Source organism: Symphalangus syndactylus, chromosome 24, assembly GCF_028878055.3.
Source record: "Symphalangus syndactylus isolate Jambi chromosome 24, NHGRI_mSymSyn1-v2.1_pri, whole genome shotgun sequence".
In the NCBI taxonomy this organism is placed as follows: domain Eukaryota; kingdom Metazoa; phylum Chordata; class Mammalia; order Primates; family Hylobatidae; genus Symphalangus; species Symphalangus syndactylus.
In genome coordinates, this window is record NC_072446.2 from 65,944,170 (window position 1) to 65,967,154 (window position 22,985).

The window sequence follows — 22,985 nt, forward strand, 5'->3', positions numbered from 1 at the left end:
TTTGAAACATGAGAACATGAGATTTGGGAGGGGCCAAGGGCAGAATGGTATGGTTTGGCTCTGTGTCCCAACCCAAATCTTATCTTGTAGCTCCCATAATTCCCATGTGTTGTGGGAGGGACCCAGTGGGAGATGATTGAATTATGGGGGGCAGGTCTTTCCCATGCTTTTCTCGTGATAGTGAATCGGTCTCAAGAGATCTGATGGTTTTAAAAACAGGAGTTTCCCTGCACAAGCTCTCTTTTTCCCTGCTGCCATCCATGTAAGGTGTGACTTACTCCTCCTTGCCTTCGACTATGATTGTGAGGCCTCCCTAGCCATGTGGAACTATACTTCCAATAAACCTCTTTCTTTTATAAATTGCCCCATCTTGGGTATGTCTTTATCATCAGCATGAAAACAGACTAATACAGTTACATATGTAAATGTGTGCCATGGTGGTCTGCTGTGCCTATCAACCCATCACCTCTGTATTAAGCCCTGCATGCATTAGCTATTTTTCCTGATGCTCTCCCTCCTCCCGGCCCCCTGACAGGGCCCAGTGTGTGTTGTTCTTTTCCCTGTACTCATGTGTTCTCATTGTTCAGCTCCCACTTATAAGTGAGAACATGCGATGTTTGGTTTTCTGTTCCTATGTTAGTTTGCTGAGGATAATGGCTTCCAGTTGCATCCATGTCCCTGCAAAGGACATGATCTCATTTCTTTTTGTGGCTGCATGGTATTCCATGGTGTATATGTACCACATTTTCTTTATCCCATCGGTCATTGATGGGCATTTGGGTTGATTCCCTGTCTTTGCTATTGTGCACGGTGCTGCAATAAACATACGTGGGCATGTATCTTTATAATAGAATGATTCATATTTCTTTGGATGTATACCCAGTAATGGGATTGCTGGGTCAAATGGTATTTCTGGTACTAGGTCTTTGAGGAATCACCGTACTGTCTTCTACAATGGTTGAACTAATTTACATTCCCACCAACAGTGTAAAAGCATTTCTTTTTCTCTGCAACCTTGCCAGCATCTGTTGTTTCTTGACTTTTTAATAATCGCCATTCTGACTGGCATGAGATGGTATCTCATTGTGGTTTTGATTTGTATTTCTCTAACGATAAGTGAGGTTGAACTTTTTTTCATATGTTTGTTGGCCACATAAATGTCTTCTTCAAAGAAGTTTCTGTTAATGTCCTTTGCCCAGTTTTTAATGGAGTTGTTTGTGTTTTTCTTGTAAATTTGTTTAAGTTCCTTGTAGATTCTGGATATTAGGTGTTTGTCAGGTGGATAGATTGCAACATTTTTCTCCCATTCTGTAGGTTGTCTTGAACCCTGAATTTTTAAGAGGTCATTTAGTCCTTCTACTGACATTTTGTGATGGCCTCAAAAATTTTCCCATTTTACAGATGGGTAACCTGGGCAAAGAGAGGGAGTTAACTTTCCCTGTATAATAGCTACTAGTGGTGATGGCCAGTACTAGAAGCCCAGCAGAAGCTCTTAACCACATAATGTACAAACCAATCTGATCCAAACCAAAAGAAAACAAACAAATAGAAAACAACTTGACTCAGGGATAAACTAGTCACAAGGAAGTTTTTGATTGGTATTGTTTTGCTTTAATTCTCAGACCTTTAAAGGATGTTAAGGCAGCTTATTTAAATAAGAAGGAAATTTTGCCAGGTTTCAAACGAATTCAGGGACTTCCAGCTTTTAAGCTGCAACAGGAGAGACATAGGGCTCATAACAATTATAACATGCCCAATTATTATAATTTTATACTGTATAATTACATATACATTTATACAATATATAATACACAATAATAAATATGAGATATATATTATATTGATTATAATGTGTTATATAATATATATTTAGCATATATTATATAAAGTATTTGGAACAGCTTTATCAAGACGTACTTCATACATTATAAAATACATTAAGGTGTGTAATTCAATACTGTTTAGTATAGTCACAGAGTTGTGCAACCATCACCACTAATTCCAGAACATTTTCATTACCCCCAAAAGAAACTCCGTACCCACTAACAGTCACTTGCTATCTCCCTCCTCTCCCTTCCCATTGCCTGGCAACCACTAATCTACTTGCTGTCTCTATGACGTTGCCTCTTCTGGATATTGCATATAAATGGAATCATAAAATATAAGGTCTTTTGTGATGGGTTTCTTTCACTTAGCATAATGTTTTCAAGGTTCATTCATGTTTTAGAATGTATAAGCCAGTACTTCATTCCTTTTTATGGCCAAATGATAATCCACTGTATGGAATATACCACATTTTGTGTATCTGTTAATCAGTTGATGGACATTGGGGTTGTTTCCACTTTTTGGTGATTATTACCTAGATGTGAAATTGCTGAGTCAAACAGTAATTCTAAGGCTGAGGTGGGAGAATTGCTTGAACCTGGGAGGTGGAGATTGCAACGGGCCGAGATCGCACCACTGCACTCCAGCTTGGGCAACAGAGTGAGACCCTGTCTCAAATACACACACACACACACACACACACACGCACACACACACAGTAACTCTATTTTTAACTTTTAAAGAACTGCCAGACTGTTACTCAAAAATGGCTACAGCATTTTACAACACCATCAGCAATATATGAGGGTTCCAATTCTCTACCCTCACCAACACTTGTTACTGTCTGTCTTTTATTTTAATCATCCTAAGGGATACAAAGTGATATATCATTGTAATTTTAATTTGTAATTGCGTAGTGGCTAATGATATTGAAGATATTTTCATGTGCTTATTAGCCATCTGAATATTTTCTTTGGAAAAATGTTCATTCAGATCATTTCCCCGTTTAATTGAGTTGTTTGTCATTTTGTTGTTGACTTTGAAGAGTTCTTTATATGGCAAGTGTTTTATCAGATATATGGCTTGCAAGTATTTTCTCCCATTCTGTGGTTTTTATTTTCACTTATTTCATGATGTTCTCTGACACACAAAAGTTTTCGATTTGTGCTTTTGGTGTCATACGTATGAAACTATCACTTAATATAAGATCACGAATATTTATACCTAGGTTTTCTGCTAAGATTTTTATATTTTAGTTCTTACATTCAGATCTTTCCTATATGTTGAGTTAATTTTTGTATATGATATGAGGTAGGGTCCAACTTTATTCTTTTCCATGAGGATATCCAGTCACCCCAGCACCAGACTATTCTTTCCTCACTGAATTGTGTTGACATCTTTGTCCAAAATCAATTGATTATAAATGTAAAGGTTTATTTCTAGACTCTCAATTTTGTTCTGTAGATCTATATAACTATCCTTATGCCAGTACAAAGTATTCAAGATGATTACTGTAGCTACGTAGTAAGTTTTGAAATGAGGAAGTGTAAGTCTTCCAACTTTATTCCTCTTTTTCAGGACTATTTTGGCTATTCTGAGTTTACTACATTTCCATGTGAATTTGAGGATAAGTTTGTCAAATTCTGTAAGCAAGGCAGTTGAGATTTTGATAAGGCTTGAGTTTAATCTGTAAATTAATTTAGGGAGTGTTGCTATCTTAACAATATTAAGTCTTCCAATCCATGAACATAAAATGTCTTTCGATTTATTTAGGTATTTTAAAAATTCTTTCAGTAATATATTTTTTTATAATCCTGCATTAGATTTCTCTAGAGAAACAAAACTACAAGTATACATATGTGTGTGTGTGTGTGTGTGTGTGTATATATATATATATACCCCATATGTACCTATGAAAGAGAGAACAATCGATTATAAGGAATTGGCTCATGGAATTATGGAGGCTGAGAAGTCCCAAGATTTTCAGTCAGCAAGCTGGAGAACCCAGGAGAGCTGATGTTTCAATTTGAGTACAAAAGCCAGAAAAGACGAGCTCAAGCAGTCAGGCAGTAGTTCCCTTTTACTCAGCTTTTTTGTTCTGTTGAGGTCTTCAGTTGATGCGTTGAAGCCCACACACATTAGGGAGAGCAATCTGCTTTACTCTGCCTACCGGTTCAAATGTTGATTTCCTCCAGAGACACTCTCACAAACATGCCTAGACATGCCTAGAATAATGCCTGGACAAATGTCTGGGTAGCCCAAGGCCTAGTCCAGTGGACATAAAAAATAAATGACCACACACTTCTTTGCTTATATTTTTTCCTAAGTATTTTATTCTTTTTAACGTTATTATAAATAAAATGTCTTTCTTAATTCCATTTTTGGGTTGTTCATTACTAGTGTACAAAAGGTGAATTGATTTTTGAATTTTCATATTATATCCTGTAGTCTTGCTGAATTCATTTATTGGTTATAATAGCCTTTTGTATGTATGTGTGGATTTTTTAGGATTTTCTATATACAAGATCATGCCATCTGCAAATAGAGATGATTTTACTTCTTCCTTGCCAATCTGGATGTCATTTATTTATTTCCTTTTTTTCTTACTTCATTTTGCCTAATTGCCTCAGCTAGAAGCTCTAGTATAATGTTTAATAGAAATGGTAAGAGTGGCCCTCCTTGTCTTGTTCCTGGTTTAGTGGGGAATCTTTTCAATTTTATGTAGTATGATGTTAGCTGTGAATTTTGTGTATTGACCTTTATTAGTTAAGAAAATTTCCTTCTTTACTATTTGTTATCATGAAAAGGTACTGAATTTTGTCAAATGTTTGTTCTGTGTTTATGGGGATAACCATGTTTATGGAGTAATTTTTGAAACACGAAATAAATAAAATGGACTGATAGGAAAGGGTGTTCTCAACCCAAATGCCCATCAATCAACGAGTGGATAAAAAACTGGTATAGGCTGAGCACCATGGTTCATTCCCGTAATCCCAGCACTTTGGGAGGCCGAGGTGGGTGGGTCACCTCAAGGTTAGGAGTTCAAGATCAGCCTGGCCAACATGGTGAAACCCCATCTCTACTTAAAATATAAAAACTTAGCCGGGCGTGGTGGCAGGCACCTGTAATCCCAGCTACTCTGGAGACTGAGACAGGAGAATCACTTGAACCCAGGAGGTGGAGGTTGCAGTGAGTTGAGATCTCACCATTGCACTCCGTCCTGGGCAACAAGAGTGAAATTTTGTCCCCCCAAAAAACAAAAAACAAACAAAAACCCCAAAAAACCAGGCCGGGTGCAGTGGCTCACACCTGTAATCTCAGCACTTTGGGAGGCCGAGGCGGGCAGATCACCTGAGGTCAGGAGTTTGGGACCAGCCTGGCCAATATGGTGAAACCTTGTCTCTACTAAAAATACAAAAATTAGCCAGGCGTGGTGGCAGGCACCTGTAATCCCAGCTACTCAGGAGGCTGAGGCAGGAGAATCGCTTGAACCCGGTGGGTGGTGGGTGGAAGAGTAACCCGAGATTGCACCATTGCACTCCAGCCTGGGAGACAAGAGCGAAACTTCATCTCAAAAAACAAAACAAAACAAAAAAACAAAAAAACCTGATATATATATATTATAGGTATATAATATATACTATATGTATATAATGTATATATGTATATAATATATATATTATATATATAATGGAATACCACTTAGACATAAAAAGGAATAAATTAATGGCATTTGCATCAACCTGGATGAGATTGGAGACTATTATTCTAAGTGAAGTAACTCAGCAATATAAAACCAAACATCGCTATGTTCTCACTGAGATGTGGGAGCTAAACTATGAGGACGCAAAGGCATAAGAATGATATGATGGGCTGGGCGCAGTGGCTCATGTCTGTAATCCCAGCATTTTGGGAGGCTGAGGCAGGTGGATCACCTGAGGTCAGGAGTTTAAGACCAGCCTGGCCAACATGGCAAAACCCTGTCTCTACTGAAAATACAAAAATTAGCCTGGTGTCGTGGCACATGCCTGTAGTCCCAGCTACTCAGGAGGCTGAGGCAGGAGAATCATTTGAACCTAGGAGGCAGAGGTTGCAGTCAGCTGAGATTGCACCACCACACTCCAGCGTGGGTGATAGAGTGAGACTCTGTCTCAAAACAAATAAACAAACAAACAAAAAATCAAAATAAAGAATAATACAATGAAGTGGGAGGGGCATGAGGGATAAAAGGCTACAAATAGGGTTCAGTGCATACTACTCAGGTGATGGGTGCACCAGGATCTCACAAATAACCGCTAAAGAACTTACTCATGTAACCAAATACCACCTGTACCACAGTAACCTATGGAAAAAAATGTAAAAAAAAAAAAAAAAAAAGAGAGAAAGAAGAAAAGAGTGTTCTTAGGGAGCCCATCTGATCAAGAATTTGTCTGAGGCCAGGTGCGGTGGCTCACTCCTGTAAACCCAGCACTTTGGGAGGGCAAGGCAGGCAGGTCACGAGGTCAGGAGATTGAGACCATCTTGGCCAACATGGTGAAACCCCGTCTCTACTAAAATACAAAAATTAGCTGGGCGTGGTTGTGTGTGCCTGTAATCCCAGCTGTTTGGGAGGCTGAGGCAGGGGAATCGCTTGAACCCGGGAGGCGGAGGTTGCAGTGAGCTGAGATCATGCTACTGCACTCCAGGCTGGTGACAAAGCGAGACTCTGTCTCAAAAAAAAAAAAAGAATTTGTCTGATTATGTGATTTGATCAAAAACATGCTAACAGATGACAAGATATTAAAACATCTTTCTTCCAAGCCTCAAGTCCATAGGCTGGGTGAGAACTAACTATTTCATTTTATTTTTGTAATAAAATTTTGGTTAACCAATGTTTCTCAATGCCAAACAAAAGTAACTGCATTAATCTGTTTATTAAATAGCTTCAAAATTTTGGATAACATCTCACCTTGTTTTATGGTTTTCAAGTTTTTCCTAAAAGCAAAATAAGGCAGGCTTTATAAATTCCCGGGCTGTTTTCTTTAACCACATCAGAGTCTGGTTTTTAAGTTCCTAGTGGTTTCAATCAAGGTCTCATTCTCCTTAAATTGTTGTTTCTCTGTTAAGAGGGGTGTAATTTCCTCCACATTTCTTTGAAATTGAATGGTCAATTAAAATACACACTAACCCTTAAATCGATTGGACTTCTAAGAGATTTTTCAAAAGGTATTTAGGAGGATATTAAAATAAATGATGCCTGAATGTTTAAAAGCCCCACAATTCTATTAAGGCCCACTCTAATTTAAGCAAAACCCTTGCAATATGCAAAGAACTATAAAGAATGGAGCAGAGCAGTGAGGGCATCTGTGTTCTTCACTGAAAGGGAGGGATGGGTGGAAACAGCAAAGGCAGAAAGGTGGAGATTAATGGAGACAAAGAGAGGGATTGTGGCTTCCAATCTCACACTTTAGCATCTCCTTAGAATAGCATATATATATAGCACCCACGAAGAGAAGCTTGACACCAGGCCCTGGGAAACAGCCATATAACAAGGTGCCCTGTACCCCAAAATGACAGAGAACTGTCAGAGCCATCTTCTTTCCAGGGACTACACAAATCTGAACAATGGTCACACAAGTTGACCAAATAACAGTGACATCAAATTTTATGCTGCGTACAACTTCCTGGGCCATTTTGGGAGCTGAGGGGTGGGCAGGAACAAAGCATACTCACTGAGATTGAATCTTCCTCCACCTAAGTAAAACAAGGAGTTGGAGTCAGCTACAATTTGGCTTTTTTTCTTTTGAAGAATAAAGCATGGTGCCGTATTTTTAAGCATGAAACTTTTTTGGAAGCAGAAGCAAGCTGACAACTTAAGTTAAAAATCTTCCTTCCCTTTGATCACTGCATTCCCTTACTCTTAGTAAAGAGTCAAAACCAAGCAGACATGAATAAGTCATATACTTTGTGGTTAGAATAAAAACAGATGATGGAGGCAGGTCCACAGTGATAGAAATTCTCTCACTTACATTTAACAGGAACCTTCTGGGTTGCATGCTTTAAGAATAGAGGCATCGTGGAAAGACAGAGCCCAGAACCCAGGGGCCAATGAGAAGGCACTCTACCTTGTCAGAGGGGTGTAGGGTATGGCTAAGAGAACAGCTGTGTTCATTCCTAGCATCACAACTTACTAGCTGTGTGATCTTAGGATGCTATTTATCCTCTCTGTACTTCAATTCCGTCATTTGTAAACGGTGATAGTAACAGAATATCTCATAATGTTTTGGAGATGATTAAATGAGGTAATATATTCATAGCACTTAGAACAGTGTCTTGCCCAGGATTAGTACTTCAACATTGATATATCATCATCATCATCACTTGTGTCTATGTCAGGTGACCATGGTTCTCATTCTGATTTTAGCACTTCCTTTTGCACAACAAAAAGGACTAGATCACTAGGATAAGATCAGCTATTTCCAAACATGTTTTTAGCAGCAGAAATCATTTTCTTCTACTGCTAAAACACAAACTCCGAGAGAAGCCAAGCATATATGTACTCATTGATTTTTAAAGTTCTAGTTGCTTAAATCACCAAACAAAATAAATTTGTGAGCTCACATAACGAAACAGTCCAGGGGAGATCAGCTTCAAGAACAGCTGAATATCAGGCTGAAAGCCGTTAGGATCAACTTTTTTTTTTTCTGTCTCTTCTCAGATCTACTTCTTCTCTTTCCACTCCATTCCTAGGATTCGCTGCCACTTTTCCTATGGTTGCTAGCAGCTCTGAAAGTACTATACTTCTAAATTCCAATCTGAATTTAGAAAATTCAGAAAATTTTCTGAAAAAGGGAGAACATTGTTTTCCCAGAACTCCCTGGGAATGTCCTGATACTCACTTTGATTGGCTTGACGTGGACTACGTGCCCAGCCCTAAACCAATCACAATGGCAAGAAGAATGTGTTGCACTGATGGGCACCTTGGGTCAGTTCCACCCCTGAGGCTGGGAAGAAATCCTCCCTCTGAGGCCAGAGAGAGAGAATACTGTGTCTCTAGAAGGCTTGCTTTCACCGTACTTCCTTGGAATCCCTTCTCAAAACCTGAGTGTTCCTAGTTTGAAACCCACTGAACAATGGGATTGCTAACATTTGGCAAGTTTCCAAGATTTCATATCCTCTCAAAGCAATTACTGTGGAAGAGGTCAGGGACCTGAGCAGCCCCCTGAGGGAGGCTACTTTGAGTCGTTCTCAAATCATAGCATGCAGACATCCACCCACTCTACTGTCTTGTGAGGCATGGCCTTGGCTCTGTGCACCCACAGCAGTGCCAACTCTCATAGACATGTATCCAGTGGTGGGTAGGAGAGTCCTTTGGGTTGAATTGTACATTATATTATGTGTAATGCACCTCCTGTTCCCATTATGTATTGCAATGGAACCAACATCTTCAAAACCCAGTAGCTTAAATCAATAACAATTTATTAGTATCTCTCACAGTTCTGGGGTCCACTAGGCTCCTCTGGGCATTTCTGGCTTTGGGCTCTCTGTGATTACAGTTGAGCAGTAGCTAGGGCTAGTGCCATCTTGAAGGTTTTGTCACTCCCATGTATGATGCCTGAATAGCTAAGGCTTGTTGGTCATCTCTCTCTCTCTTAGTGGCCTCTCCACCTAGTATGTCCAGGAGGGCAGCCTCGGGACAGTAAAATTTCTTACATGGAGGCTGAAGATACAAAGAATATGTTTTCCAGGAGAACAAGGAAAAAGCTACTTGACTTTTTTCAGACCCAGCCTTGGAAATTATAGTGTCACTTCTGCTGCACTTTGTTATTGATCAAGGCAGTAACAAAGCCCACCCAGGTTCAAGGGGTGGGAACATAGACCCTACTCTCAGGGGGAAAAGTATCAAAGAATGTGCAGTGCTCTTAAAACCATCCTACCTCTAGGCCGTGTGCAATGGCTCACGCCTGTAATCCCAGCACTTTGGGAGGCCGAGGCGAGTGGATCACGAGGTCAAGAGATCGAGGCCATCCTGGCCAACATGGTGAAACCCCATCTTTACTAAAAATACAAAAATTAGCTGGATGTGGTGGCACGAGCCTGTAGTCCCAGCTACTCGGGAGGCTGAGGCAGGAGAATCACTTGAACCCGGGAGGCAGAGGTAGCAGGGAGCTGAGATCGCACCACTGCACTCCAGCCTGGTGATAGAGTGAGACTGTCTCAAAAAACAAAACAAAACAAACAGAACAAAACAAAACAAACAAACCAAAAAAAAACCAAACACAAAAAAACCCATCCTACCTCTTGAGGATGGCTTTGGGTCAACCTACTAAACAATGTGCACCTTCTAGGCCTCTGACAAACCATGTCACACTTCTCCATTTGAAACCACATTTTAGAGATTATCCTCGTCCATGCTGTTCTGATTCTGTCCTGCTCTTGATGGAAATGAGTTATTCAAGAGGGAAGATTATCAGGGCATAGCAAGAAAAGTGGTTTCTTAAACAATCGTGTGCTGGAAAAGAAGCTTAGACGTTATGCGCAAAAGCAGCAGTCTCCATCTGGGCACACTGACCAATATTAGGAACAGCAGTAATCCTTTTTAACACTTGTGAAAATATTACAACGCCTCACCCTGGTGCAGCTTAGGCTTTTGCTGAGAAATACCACTAGAATGGAGAAAGACATTATCTTTATCATGTGCTTATTAAAAGCAGTGAGTCACCCTCAAGGAGCTGTGATACAACCTGAGGTTACTACCCGGAGTTTGAGCATCTTCAGGAGAAAGATGGTGCTATTTTCCAGGTGAGCTCCAGCATTAACTGCGAACATTAGCATGGCTTTATATACAAGGTAAAGGGGGAAATACACAAACATCTGAGTGCACTAAAGCTCAATGCTCTGCTGTTTATGGCTACCCCATCCTTACAGTGATTACTAAGCCAGTGAGTAAAATCAGAAGGCAGGGAGAAAGCAAAATGAGAATGTTTCTACATGGCGTTCCAGAAGAAGTGGATTATGAAATCTTGATTCTCACATATTTTCAAGAGTGTTTAAGAAAGCATGGCATGGGTATAAGTGTGAAGGTATTGTCAAAACATGCAAATTATGCCTTCATTTTAATTTCTGGCACCAATTCCAGGCCTAATCCTTTTCATTAGACCTTAAATGCTTTCAAAGTAGTGGAAGGATGAAATTCAGCATTTTGGAATTGGCTGGGGACTAGGAGCTAAGTTTTGCTGAACAAAGAACACGCTGACTATAAAGTCAGTGAAGATGGCCTTCAGCCTTCTACTCCTTAGTGTGCTAACATTTGTGCCTGAAAAATCTATTCTCTTCCTAGTGACTGGTAGATGTCCAGATGGGCTGGACAGTTTTCTTCAGGGCTACATTAAAGTGTTGCTTTCATACACTAGGAAGCATATAGACTTCAGCATGAGAAGATGTGAGCTTTAGAATAAGGAAACAATGGTACATAATGGCAGAGATTTTGCCAAGAGGTTGCTGGAGGTAGCATCAAGCAATTGGATCAAATGACTGGCCTGTGGGCTGTCACAGGCAGTAGAACATCTTCAAAGGTCATTACTGCCTCAGCTTCCTGAGGCTCACATGGTGTAAAGGAACTGAAGGTGTGGAGGAGTGCATATAAACAGACCAGCTTGGAAAGCGGGGATTCAAACTTGTGACTTCAGATGAGCCTTTGGGACCAGCAATGTACTGACGTTTGTGGGCACGTACCCAGCTGTTTCCTGTGTGCTGAGTTTATCCCCAAAAAATACACCAGCTGGTGGAGTTTTACTTCCCTGTTGACTTTTTGCTGCTATCTAGAGAGTCCTGGTAACTGTAAACAAAGCTTTAGAACACTAATAAAGTGTCAGGCGCCAATGCAGTGGACTCTGAGCAGGTACTAAAATCCAGGAGCCTGTGGATAGGCACAGGGCATGGGAGGGCCCCAGCCACACAGGATGATGGGGAGTAGGAGGAGGCCAGGAGCAGGAAGGTGGGATGAGAAAAGGGATCTGATTGCTGAAGTCTCACGTTCATTGCCCAAGGCCCAGGCACTTGTAGTAGTTGCTGGTGGATGAGCAGGGGCTCTAGCCTCCAGCTGCTGTATTGACTGCTAAAAGCTAACAGAGGTCCTCTTCCCCAAGTATCACCCTAAGTTAATGCCCAGAAAGTTACACTACCTAAACGGTTTTATCAGGAGAAGTCTATGGCAATGACTGGCTGATACAGGAGTACAAAAGGCGAACCACCTTGTCTTAATGATGAGGACCATCATGTCAGTGTTGTAATTTATGCTCCAGGTCCTCTCTCATATCAGACCAGGTTCAGATTTTTCCTGAGCATGCATCTTTGCTTGGCTTCTTACCCTAGTTGTCCTGTCTGCTTTTCTTCTTTTAGATGCTTCTTTCGAGAGTCTTTCCTCAAGAGGACTGAAGCCATATGTGCCTGATTTTCCCTGTCTTGGGTTCTGCTTCTGGGGAACCCAACCTAAGATAGCATCGAGAGTTTCAGGCCCCATTGCCATGGTTCAGTCTGACAGGAGGAGGGAAGGGCGTTGAAGCAGAAAGTCCCTAGAGATGTGTATTTGGGGCAAATTCTCCATGTGTCTCTGTGAAAAATGGCAGGTAGAAGTTGGAGACATACTTTGAGGAGCAGGTGTCAACTCCTGGGGAAAATGAGTTGACAGAGGATGGGTGTCAGGGGCTCAACTAGGAAAGTACTAGAGCACTCAGTAAAAGAACCAAGGATAAATCCAGTGCTAGAGCCTGAGGTCAGCAAAACCAGGTTAGGGAATGCTATGACTTGTAGGATACATGCAGAGTCAGGCTCATGTCTGACTCACTAAATCCTTGGTTGGTTTGTGGCAAGGGCTGGCCACATAAATCTGGGCAAGTTAATCTTCAGATCTAAACTTCCATTTCTTCATCTGTAAAGTGGCATATAGAATGCATTCAATACATAGCAAATATTTTATTATGTAAATATTATTCTAAGCCACAGTGGTTAATGAAACTTTTTGCCCTGATAAAAAGTAGACCTGGCTTTCTAGACAAGGCCCACCTATAAATCCAGACTTGGAAAGCAAAGAAATGCGAAGCTATGAGATACAAAGTAGAGGCTGAAATAATGGCTCAACCAACTGGAAAGCCCATGATGTTGCTTGTATGGTTACCCATGGTCGTGCATCTTAAAGGCCAGAATCCCAGAGTTGCCTTCTTGTATATTCGGGGCCAGTCTTAAGGGAAGTAAGCAACTGCATTGAGAGAGAGAGAGAGAGAGAGAGAGAAAGAGAGGCCAGGAGTCCTCCAGATTTGGAATTGGGCCATTATTAATCTGGAATTGGACCCAAGAGGGTACACTTGGGACAGAAAGTTTGCCAGTCAATAGTAATTGACCTGAAGTCTGAAGTTGCAGCAGTGTTTTTCTAGCTTGGCAGACGCTGCATTCACCATGCCAGGTTCCTAGTGCCCAAATCAAACTGGAATTTCCCAAAGATGAAAGCAGCAGGAATCCTTAACCACTCAAATATTCTTTCCCTAGAACTACTTTTCTTTTTTTTTTGGCATTATAACACGTTTACTTGTACAGTATATATACTTAGGTAAATGACCAAAATAGCCTTACAAACAGTGGGATTATGGGTGATTTTCATTTACTTCAAATTTTTTTAAATAGAGAACATACTTTAATGGAATAATCCTGTTTGTTTGTTTTTAAGTTCAGGGCTACTTGTGTAGGTTTGTTATATAGGTAAACTTGTGTCACAGAAGTTTGTTGTATAGATTACTTCATCACCCAGGTATTAAACCTAGTACTCATTAGTTATTTTTCCTGATCCTCTCCCTCCTCCCACCCTCCACCTTCCAATAGGCCCTAGTGTCTGTTATTTCCCTCTTTGTGTCCACGTGTTCTCGTCATTTAGCTCCTACTTATGAGAACATGCTGTATTTGGTTTTCTGTAGAACCACTTTCTACTCTCTTTTTACTCCTAGTACAGAGCTGTATGGTCCACATTTTAGGAAAGGGTTCCCAGTAGCAGACCTTGAGATGAGAAATCAAATGCAACTGAATTTATTGAGGAAAATTTTCAAGGTAGAACTGGGTGTAAAAAGCAGGAAAGAGAAGCGAAGAAGCCAAGCCGAGATTCAGCCTCAGCCTGATCCCACGGGGGAGCTTCAGAGTGAAAATTATACCTTAGATTTGTCCGAACTGTAAGGCAAAAGAGCTGGGCTTCCATTTTCCCACACCAGTCAGTCATTGAATAAGGGCCATGATTGAGGGCATAAAATCCCAGGAACTTCTGTTTCACAGTAACCACCCCAGTGGCCTAAGGGTGGTTCTCCATAGAGAATCACAGAGGTGGATAATTAGAAACCTAACATGTAGGAGGTAAGAAAGGGCACACTGAAAAAGTAAAAGAAATTCAAGGTAACCTGAGTGGAACGTTGACAGATATACTACCACACTAAGGATTCTCTTACGGCCATAGAAAAGGCTAATCATTTCTGCAGATATGCAGTTTATTCTACATGTGTTAATGTTATAAAATGGGGAGGGTATAGGATTAGTATTTAGAAAGTGTGAGTTTTAGTCCTGGCTTGAATTCATACAAACTTTGTGATCTTGCATGAATCACTCAACTTGCCTAGGCCCCAGTTTCTACATCTATAAAGTGGGTTTATTATTTTTCAGCTTTTTAATACAAATTGGTGTTTTCTGCTGACTCCGCTGGCTTTTGATATGTGTTTTAAATCTCAGACAAGATAGTAGATTTTTCAATTTTGTTTTGTAATTTCGTCAGCATTTTTCTTTTATATTTCAAGCCATAGTCAGCCATTCAAATACAGGACTGGTTTTTTTGTTTGTTTGTTTGTTTTTTGAGATAGAGTCTTGCTCTGTCGCCCAGGCTGGAGTGCAGGGGCACGATCTTGGCTCACTGCAGGCTCCGCCTCCCGGGTTGACGCCATTCTCCTGCCTCAGCCTCCTGAGTAGCTGGTATTACAGGTGCCCGCCACTACGCCAGGCTACTTTTTTGTATTTTTAGTAGAGACGGGGTTTCACCATGTTAGCCGGGATGGTCTTGATCTCCTGACCTCGTGATCCACCCTTCTCGGCCTCCCAAAGTGCTGGGATTACAGGCGTGAGCCACCGCGCCTGGCCAGGACTGTTCTTTTTATCACTACATAATGTCTCGTTTTATGCTTTTTGGCCTAGATCCAATGCCATCTGACATTCATATTGCCATATCAGCTTTCTTTTGGTTAGTGATTGCATTGCTTGTTTTTTCCATGTCTTTATTTTCAACCTTTGTGGACCATTATGTTTTAAGTATGTTTATTATAAACTACATATGGTTGGATTTTTAAATACCTAGCCTGATAATCTTGCTCTTATAACTAAGTTGATTCCTTTACATTTATTTTGATTACTGCTGTATTTGGACTTAGTTATTATATATTTTACGTTTACCATCCTCTTTTTTTTGCTTATTTTACCTCTTTTCTTTCTTCCTGTTTGATTGATAGTTTTAACGTTTTAACATTTTTAAGTAAAAAAAATTCTGAACAGAATTTAAGTGATTTAGTATCTCTGCTGTTCTCCCAAATAACCCAAGAACTAAGTATGCTTTTATTACACACATAATGTCTTTCCCATCTATGCCTTTCTTGGTGTTATTTGAATTTTATCTTGTGATGTGAAAAATACCATTCTTTTTAAGAGTCAATAGTTAATTAAATTTATCATCATATTTTACTAAATTCTGTACTGTTGTTTCTGCATTCCACTCCATTCTTCTATATCTCTTAGGGTGTTTTCTTCTACCTGAAATACATTCTTCAGCAGTTATTTTAGTGAAGACTAGTGGGTAATAGTCTCTTTTACTATTTCCATTTCATCTGGAGTGAACTCAGTTTTATTAGTTTATTTTGTTGCTGTCTTTCTTAGCATTACTTCCTCATGTGTTTTGGAATTTTATTATTGAATGGAGGTCTCTCTCTCTCTCTCTCTTTCTCTCTCTCTCCCTCTCTCTCTGTCTCTTTCTCTCTCCCTTATTTTATGTCTCACAGTCTTGCAGATTTATATTTAATTTCTTCTTCCACCATTTCTCAATAACATTTAGTCAAAAACCAGGTCTTATATTGGTAGCTCAGGACTCCAAAACTGCATTGAAATTGAGGTTTTCACACATTCAGCTACCAAGTCAGCAGTTAAGCCCAAGTTCAGGATAAGACTTTATTTTCTACGGCTTCCCTGCTATCCAGTTTTATAGTTCAGACAGTGGTTTTAAGAGCTTATTTCAGCCCCCTTTAATGCATGAGAGAACCTCAAACTTGTTACTAGTTCCAAGCAATGAGTTTGAAGAGTGAATGTCTTACTTCCCATGGGATAATTTTAGTTTTGCTACCCCACAGGGCCCCAGATGTCTCCATTTGCTTCTGGATGTGGAGTCAAGTGAATCTGCAAACTCAATCCCAGTCTGCGTTCTCTTCCATTTCTGGGTCTCAGAACTATTGATCTCTATCTCAAGTTGGTTGTGTTGTCTTAAATTCTTTGCAGGTGTCATATTTTGTATCAGTCAGATACTGCTGAATTTAAAAAAAAAAACTACTAAAAATGGAGTAGTTCAGTACAGCAGTTGTTAATTCTCACTAATTTTTCTGGGGTTTGGTAATGTGGGCTGGGCTGAGCTGGGCAACTGTGCTTTATTCTGCAGGAAGTGAACTGGGGGAATAGAAACTGTGGCTTCTTTATCTCCCTGCTATCCGGTCTTCTGTTAGTATCCCTGATAGCTCAGCCTGATTATAGCCAAAGGACTAGGGTGACATTGATACATACATAAATGCCAGTCTCCTGGGCACAGAGTTGAGTAGAGAAGGTGACAGAAGGCAACAGAGAATATCCAGTGCATGACCCAAGGGGAGTCGTGGGCAGTTGGAAAATCACTGGGAGACAAAGGCCACGTGCAAACACAAAATGAAGAGGACTCACAAGTTTAAAAAAGATATGATCACCCAAGACATATTTTGGAAACTTACTTTCTTCGGCTTTTGGAAATTGGCAACTCTTGGCTCAGATGGAGGATATTGAGGCAGAGGGGACCACATTTCTTCAAGTGGGAAAATCCTGTCACCTTTGGAAGCTTGTCTTGCACTCAAAGAAATATAGCACCCCATGGACTTTTATGACTTAGATCTCATTAATCTAGGGTTTTATACTAAAAATAATAAAAAGAGAACAAATTTTTCCATTCAGTGGATGCTGCAGTGACAGTCAGAAAAGCTATTGAGTTCCAGCTCTGCTGCTGTCAAGCCATGTGACTTTGGACAATCCACAGGGCTTCCTTAGCTTCCAGTTTCCTGCTGCAGAAAGTGAGGAGGTTGAATCAAATGCCTTCAAATCTCTAAAAACTCAGACAGCTACAGCTTATAGGTGGGATAAATGGCTTGCATTTAAACATTTTTATTCAAAAACATTTAACAGTAACTGCCCATGTTCTGGTTTCCTTGCTGAATCACTTGAACTAGTGGAAATCTCAAAAAATAACTGTATTTTCCATCTTCTCTCTTAAGTCCATTATTTTCTTCTATGTCCCCAAGCAAAGAAAAGCCATCTCTGACAGCTGCTCAAGGCAAACCATGGTTTGATAATGGTAAAAGGAGAAGCTAGCAGCCTGCAAATTTAGATTTCCAGCGTGTGTACTGATTTCCTGGCCTCATAGACATCTCAGTAATTATCTAGAATTATGCATAATTTACCTACTTTCATTTTCTAAGAAATTGTCAGTTTTAAGGTCAGAGTTTGACAATTTATTGGTTTGTCCTGTAGAAATAAATTGGGGGCATTTGGAGCTAGAGTCTTTAATGTGTGCAGTTGGGGCCATAGATGTGAAGCTGCCTCCTGTTTATAGCTGGGTAAGCTTAATCGTTGCTTTTCAATCTAAATAGAAAGGCTCTGTTTACTGCTGCTTTTAATTGTAGCAAGCTGGTGAAAAGGCATGCAGGGCCTCTTCAGTAAAGGCAACTCAATAAAAGCATTTTGTCAGTAAATTATTATTGCCACCATGAAAACCATGCACAGCATTCAAATATAAAGCAAGAAATAGCTCAGATTCTGTCTTCAGTGGGACAATCTTTGATGAACCCAGTCCATGGCTTTTAAATGTTCTTAATTCATTTTTTTCTCATTTTCTTAGAATATTAGAGCTGATAAGGGCATGTGGTTCTCCTTATTCTTCAGATTTAATTTTAAGGATGAAAATCTGAGTTACTTGTTCAGGTCTGAGACATGTTTATGTTCAAAATCATAAAAACAAAAGATTATCTGGGAAATCAGAATGTCAACCCCCTTTCTGTATGTTCCTGTTGGAAAGAGAACTATGAGGCACACTGAACCTTTATTTAGAGAGTTCTCTCTTTGATAAAGATCTTCTCAAAAGTTTTCTGCCAAATGTGCCATTTTATCCTCAAATCTCTGGAAGTTGGGTAGCATAGCATAAGGATCCAATTCTGATCTGGAACAAAATCACAAACCCAAGTGTTTGAAAGAAAGCTCCAGAAAGAGAAGCTTTGTGTGAGAAGGTAGGTATGAATGGAGGATTATACTCTCCAAACATGACCACAGCAGTAAATGCAGTCCCACATTCTCTTCCAGACCTTGACACTCTCCATCAAAAGGAAGAGTTTATTTCCCCATCTCTTGAACTTTGACAGTCTTTACAAATGCCTCAAATGATAGAATGCAACCAAAGGAATTTTCAGTGACTTTTGAAGTTACGTCATAAAAAGCACTACAATTTCCACTTTTTCTCTTTCAGGATGCTCACCCTTGGAGACCAGCAACAATGTGTGCAGAAACCCAGGCCATGTGGAGAGGCCCCACGTACGTGTCCAACTGAGGTCCCAGCTGACAGCTGGCATTGACATGTGAGTGAGACTCTGAACGTTCCAGCTGATGACGAGTACAGTTTGAGCAAGCTATCCCTGTTGGGCCTGTCAAAACTGCAGATTTCATGAAGAAAATAAGTGTCATTGACTTAAGCCGGTAAGTTTTGACATACTATGTTACACAGCCATAGTAGCTGGAAGAGTGTGAAACGAATACTATTCTCTTGTGTCTCATTTCTCTATAAAGTATATCTTCCCCCTTCCTTGCATAGGGATTCTTCCTCCTTTTCTCTCAGACGGTTCTGCTATTATCCCTGCTAGTGATGCTATTACTACTTCAAATACTATTGTTTTTATATCTGTTGCTACTACTGAAAATAAGATAATTTTATAACTAATGTTGAGTATGCATCTACTGTATAGATTTACATCCTTAACATGTATTAAATCACTTAATTCTTATATCAAAAGCATGGAATTGTATCACCCCAAGATTCATATGTTGAAGTCCTCACCTTTAGTATTCACAATGTGACCTATTTGGAGATACGGTCTTTAAAGATGTGAAATGAAGCCATTAAAGTAGTCCTTAATCCAATATGACTGGTGTCCTTATAAGAAGAGGAGAGGACACGGACACACACAGAAGCAAGATCAGGTGAAGATATAGAGAAAAGATGACCATCTACAAGCCAAGGAGAAAGGTCCTCAGGATAAAGCGACCCTGTCGATACCTTGACCTTGGCCTTCTAGCTTTCCAAATATGAGAAAACAAACTTCTGTGGTTTAAGCCACAAAGTCTGTGGTACTTTGTTATGGAAAACCCAGAAAGCTAATACAACTTTATGAGTAAAGTACTATTAAACTTTAGATAAGGAATCCACAAAAGAGAAAGCCGACACATTGTAAAGGTGAGTAACTTGCCCGAGGTTATACAGTTTTATTTCCTTTCAGAAATAAGAAAACAAAGGCTCAATAACTTGACTTCCTGAAGTTTCACAGTCAGTTTAAAGAAAGATTCAAAACGAAAAAAATCAAACTCTACCCTATATTTACACCATTTAGTATCAGAGTCCTTAGAAATATGTCCCTTAATCCTGTTAGCTAAATTAAGACAGGATGGCAGCATTATTGAGCACCAACTACTTACATAGCACTTACAACCTCAGTTTTTCTTCCTAACAGAACCTCAATTTTGTTCAAGTGCCCTGTCTTCATGTAGCCCATGTGACTCCAAGGAATACCCTCAGCTTCAGGAGTAACTCTGTTGGGTTAAGGGTTAGCTCATACCCCCTTGTCTGTGATTCGTTTATAAAAAGTCCTGTGACTCAGTTCTGGCCAATGATATGTGAAGGGAGGTTCGTGGAAGACTTCTGGGAAAGTTCTGCCTTGCTCTAAAGAACAAGCTATTCTCCCACTCTCTCCCCAGATTTGAATGAAAGTGGATGAATCCACAATTGTCCTCTGGTGGGAACCAGCCTTAAAAATGAAGTCAACTGTGTGTATAGCAAAGACAAGAAAGGTAGAGAACCCAAGTCCTAGGTAATGACACTGGGGTACTGGATCAACCAGCTTTATTAAACTTCCTGTTAAATGAGCTTATATATTCCCTCAGTTTAAAAAGCCAGTTTAGAGTATATTGATATCACTGAAAGTTAATGGCTGCAAAACCATCCCAGTAGAGTTGACCCTTGAACAAGGTTGGGGTTAGGAGTGTAGACATCCTGTGCAGCCAAAAATCCATGTCGAACTTTTGACTCCCCCAAAACCTAACTAGTAGCAGCCAACTCCGGACCAGAGGCCTTCCTGATAACACAAACAGCCAATTATCACATATTTTGTATATTATATATGTATTATACACTGTATTCTAAAGTAAATGTATTCTAAAGTAACCTAGAGAAAAGGAAATGTTATTAAGAAAATAATTACTATTCATTAAGTAGAAGTGAGTTATCATAAAGGTCTTCATCCTTTTCTCAGTTTGAGTAGGATGAGGAGGAAGAGGAGGGGGTGGTCTTGCTGTCTCAGGGTGGCAGAGGTAGAAGAGGTGGAGGAGGTGGAAAGAGAGGCAAGAGAGACAGGTGATTTTATTGAAAAAAGTCCACATGTATGTGGACCCACACAGTTCAAATCCATGTTATTCAAGGGTCAACTGTAGTTCCAAATTTCTACAATGGAGCAAATGATCTCTAGCCTCTGTTCCCATAGAAGCAACAGCCAAGATTGGCTTTATCCCTTCTAGCTCTATCTTCTTAGGCTATAAATGGCCAAATGGCTTCCTTCCCACACGAAGGATCATAGGATGAACTCTGTGCAGTCTCCCCAAACCAGTCCTGAAATAGAAAATGTTGGAATCTCAGCATTAAGGTGGTCCATTCTGTACAACACAGCTTAAATGAGGTTATTTCACAGCAACCCTTGCAGCAGAAAGAGAACACGTGGCATACTCCTGGTTTCTTCAGTGAGTCAAAGGGCTGGAAAAGAGATCAGGCTCTTCTCTTCTCTTGTCCAAGATTGTTCTTTGCTTATATTTCTGAGATTTACTGAATGACGGTGAAAGTGAAATTAGTTGGTAGTCTTAGCCAGGTAATTATATTTCTAAACTACCAGGAGAAATAGGCTTTGAGGCATCATTTATATAATGCAAGCTTTTAAATACCACATGTTTATATACAGCCTTGGTTCTTATGTTTTTAAAGTTTTTCTCTTAATTATTATAATTTTTACCTATTATCAACTCTGGGAGATAACTGTAGCAGGTCTTTTCAATTGCATTATACAAATAATTTTAGACAAGAGGAGTTATTTACTTAAGTTGATTGAATCAAAACCTGAATCTAAAACTCTTGACCCGAAGTCCAGTGCTCTTTCCAATTATTTCTCCACTTGACCTCTTTCATATTTAAAATTCACTTTAGCCTTAACATTTTTTAAAAATAAACTTTTTGAGATAATTGCAGATTCACATGACTTTATAAAAAACGATACAAAGGAATCTTGTATACCAATTACCCAGTGTCCTCCAGTGGTGACATCTTACAAAACTATAGTGTAATATCACAAGGATATTGATATTGATGCATCCAGGATACAGAACATTTCCATCACCACAAGGATCATTCATGCTATACTTTTATAGTCAAACCAACTTCCCTTCCACCCTTACCTGGTCCTTAACCCCTGGCAACTAGCAATCTGTTTTTCATTTCTTTGATTTTGTTATTTTAAGAATGCTATATAAAGAAAGCCTTATCGTGTGAAATCTTTGGGGATTGGCTTTTCTTTTCACTCAGTATAATTCCCTGGAGATTCATTCAGACTATTGCATGTATCAATAACTCCTTCCATTGTCTTGCTGAGTAATATTTCATTGTATGGAATGGTTTGTTTAACTATGCATCACCTGAAGAACATCTGGGTGCCTTGTAGTTTTGGGCTATTATGAATAAATCTGCTATAAGTATTCATGTACAGGTTTTCGTGGGAACATAAATTTTTATTTATCTGAGATAAATGCTCAGGAGAGCAATTGCTGGGCCATATAGCAGGTGCATTTTTTTTTTTTTTTTTGAGACCAAGTCTCACAGTGTTGCCCAGGCTGGAGTGCAGTTGTGTGATCTCGGCTCACTGCAACCTCTGCCTCCCAGGTTCAAGCGATTCTCCTGCCTCAGCCTCCTGAGTAGCTGGGATTACAGGTGCCCACCACCACGTCCAGTTTATTTATTGTATTTTCAGTAGAGATGGGGTTTCACCATGTTGGCCAGGCTGGTCTTGAACTCCTGACCTCGTGATCTGCCCACCTCGGCCTCCCAAAGTGCTGGGATTACAGGCATGAGGACCTGGCATCGCAGGTGCATGTTTATTCCTTTTTTAAGAAACTGTAGAACTCTTTCCAGAATGGCCACACCACTTTATATTCCCAGCAGCAATATATGAGTGATATGATATCTCTGCGTCCTTTCCAATATTTGGTTTTGTTATTTTTTTTAATTTTAGCTATTCTGATAGACGTGTAATGATATCTCAATGTGGTTTTAATTTGCTTTTTCCAAGTGGCTAACATTGTTGAACTTCTTTTTATGGGTTTAATTTCCATCAATATAACATCTTTAGTGAAATATCTCTTTCTTTTGCCTATTTTCTAATTGAATTGTTTGTTTACTGTTGCATTTAACAGCTTTTTACATATTCTAGGTACTAGTCCTTTGAGATGTATGTGGTTTGCAAATATTTTCTTCTAGTTTGTACCCTGTCTTTTTATCTCCTTAATAGGTTCAAACACAGAGCAAA

General features: G+C 39.8%; 1 long non-coding RNA gene across 2 annotated transcripts in view; it reads left to right on the forward strand.

The window, feature by feature from the left end:
* Positions 1-18,945, forward strand: part of LOC134735897 (uncharacterized) — a 118,802-nt gene extending 99,857 nt beyond the window's left edge. For both annotated transcript variants that reach the window (XR_010119478.1, XR_010119479.1), the window contains exon 3: positions 18,623-18,945. This is a non-coding gene — a long non-coding RNA (uncharacterized lncRNA). The remainder of the gene's footprint in view (positions 1-18,622) is intronic.
* The last annotated feature ends 4,040 nt before the right edge of the window (positions 18,946-22,985 follow it).